The sequence below is a fragment of the Megascapheus bottae genome, unplaced genomic scaffold (assembly GCF_031878675.1).
Source record: "Megascapheus bottae isolate mThoBot1 unplaced genomic scaffold, mThoBot2.hap1 H_1, whole genome shotgun sequence".
NCBI classification, from domain to species: Eukaryota; Metazoa; Chordata; class Mammalia; order Rodentia; family Geomyidae; genus Megascapheus; species Megascapheus bottae.
In genome coordinates, this window is record NW_028327858.1 from 1,571,387 (window position 1) to 1,574,333 (window position 2,947).

The window sequence follows — 2,947 nt, forward strand, 5'->3', positions numbered from 1 at the left end:
GCAACCGAACTCAAAAATGCAGAAAAAAGCAGTTTTGCCTAGTGGTTAGAATGTTTGCCTAACATGCATGGAGACACAGGTTTGATTCCTTGGTACCACATACATAGAAAAGCCAGAAGTGGTGCTGTGGCTCAAGTGGTAGAGCTCTAGCCCTGAGGAAAAAGAATCCCAAGGACAGTGCTCAGGCCCTGAGTTCAGTCCCCAGGGCTGGCAAAAAATGCAGAAAAAGTCAGGGTGTTGGAGCTGCATGCCTGGAATCTTCACTATTTAGGAGGGCACAATCTGAGAATGGAAGTTCAAAGCCAGAGACTATGATCTCTAATTAACCACCAAAAAGCCAGAAGTGTAGCTCAACTAGTACTGTGCTAGCATTGAACAAAAAAGCTAAGGGACAGCGCCAAAGTCCTTGAGTTCAAGCCCTAGTAATAGCATACCAAAAAAAAAATTAAATTTAAAAAATCAGGAAGGCCTCTTTTCTGGCTGGAACCATGGAGGGTGCCGAAGAGAAGAAAAAGGTTCCTGCTGTGCCAGAAACCCTTAAGAAAAAGCGAAGGAATTTCGCTGAGCTGAAAATAAAGCGTCTGAGAAAGAAATGTGCCCAAAAGATACTTCGAAAGGCAAGGAGGAAGCTCATCTATGAGAAAGCTAAGCACTGTCACAAGGAATACCGGCAAATGTACAGAACTGAGATCTGAATGGCTAGAATGGCCAGAAAAGCGGGCAACTTCTATGTACCTGCAGAGCCTAAATTGGCTTTTGTCATCAGAATCAGAGGTATCAGTGGTGTGAGTCCAAAAGTCCGTAAGGTGTTGCAGCTTCTTCGCCTTCGCCAGATCTTCAATGGCACCTTTGTGAAGCTCAATAAGGCTTCGATTAATATGCTTCGGATTGTGGAACCATATATTGCATGGGGGTACCCAAACCTGAAGTCGGTCAATGAGCTCATTTACAAGCATGGTTATGGCAAAATCAATAAGAAGTGAATTGCCTTAACAGACAACGCTTTGATTGCCCGATCTCTTGGTAAATTTGGCATCATCTGCATGGAGGATCTGATTCATGAGATCTATACTGTTGGAAAACGCTTCAAGGAAGCAAATAACTTCCTGTGGCCCTTCAAGTTATCTTCTCCACGAGGTGGCATGAAGAAGAAGACCACCCACTTTGTAGAAGGTGGAGATGCTGGCAACAGGGCAGATCAGATCAATAGGTGTATTAGGATGAACTGAGGTGTCTGCCACGCTGTTTTTGTGATTGGGTCTGTTAATAAACAGTGATGCTGGCAAACAAAAAACAAATCAGGAAGGAAGAGTCTTGAGCTGGCAGAGATAGTTTTCTGCCAGACACTAGAGCTGGTTAGTCTGTTAAGCACAGTGCGTAATGCTGTAGTTCATGATTGTTTAGGGAGCCATAAAAAAAGATTTCTTTCATAATCAGAAGAAAAATGAGGGCAGCACCAATAACTATGTGATAACAAATATAGCTCATACATATTTATATACAAGTTATATTCATCTTAGCAATGTTGTCATAATATACAACTTTCTAAACATATTTTACAGTAAAAAATAACCTAGAAAGGCAAAAGTGATCCAAGAGTAATAATTTGGTACTTCCCAACTCTGCTCACCTTGTCAGCTCTGGCGATCTAGGCTGTGTTAGAACAGTAAGGTAGAGGCACTGAGGTTCATCTTGCATTTTCATTTGTCACCCCCAACCTAAGTGTTTGATCTCACGTTATAGAAGGAGAAACTAAAGCTCTATAAAATGACGTTGAGGGGCACTAGAGACAGTATATGGCTGTCCTAAGATCTGAGAGCAGAGGACATGAGAGACCAAACTACAGACGCCTTGGGGCTTCAGAGTCTATAATAGAGTATAGCTGTGCAGGAGACACCCAGTCCTCAGATGTGCCCCTGCCTGCCAGGGACAGCCCCACCCCTCATCACCCAGCTCCACCCTGCCCTTCCTGAGCCACAAGTTCCCAAGGCTACTTCATCCTGCTAGCCAAGCCTCTGCCCCACCCCTAGCTGAAAGTCTTAATCACAAAACTTTAGGGAAGTTGGGTTGAGTAGCAACACCCAGCCTATGACCAGGTAGGGCCGGTTCTCCCGTTCCTACCTGGTCCTTCCTAAGAACTCTAAGCAAAGGGAAGCCTGAGAAGGATTGATCCTTCCTTATTCGTGTCCCAATCTGGGTGCCAAATCCTCTCTTTTTGTGCCAATGGAAATGGACTCTGAAGGCCTCTTCTGTCTGTATGGTAATTCTCCTCAGCACAATCCCAAGATCAAGTTCTTTCCTGAGACCTAAGCAAGATTTCTCTAAGCCTGACACCAAATGGCTCACACCTACAATCTTAGCTTCTCAGGGAGCTGAGATCTGAGAACAGTGGTTCAAAGCCAACTCTGGCAGGAAAGTCTGTGAGATTCTTATCTCCAGTTACCACCAGAAAAACAAAAGTATAGCTGTGGCTCAAATGGTAGAGGTACTTGTCTTGAGCATAGAAAGAAAAAGCACAGGGACAGTATACAGGTCCTGAGTTCAAGCACTAACACACATGTACTACACACACACACACACACACACACACACACACACACACACACACTTTGTCAGTCTCCCCTCAGAGAGCTGTTCCTGTTTGGTGAGCTCCTGGGTAGAAATGAATAGGAATTGTCTGTCAGTAAGGCAATACTCTGTCTAGGAGGTGAGCTAGGAAACATGATATGGACCTAGGAAGGGAAGGACTTAGCTGAATTGTGGAACTGGGTGTCGGGAAAATCAAAGATTCATAAAAGGCCTAGCTGACTTATGCCAATAGATGTTAGTGATGTCTTATGCCTAGTATGCCTTCCCCTTTAGTTTACATAGTTTTGTGGTGGTTTTATTCTAGTTTCTCGTTAATTCAGTCATTTGTTACACATTGATTGAATACTTACTCTTTATA

The 2,947-nt window shown here is 43.8% G+C and overlaps 1 pseudogene; it reads left to right on the forward strand.

The window, feature by feature from the left end:
* The first annotated feature begins 488 nt into the window (after window positions 1-488).
* Window positions 489-1,229, forward strand: LOC150038979 (large ribosomal subunit protein uL30 pseudogene; annotated as a pseudogene).
* The last annotated feature ends 1,718 nt before the right edge of the window (window positions 1,230-2,947 follow it).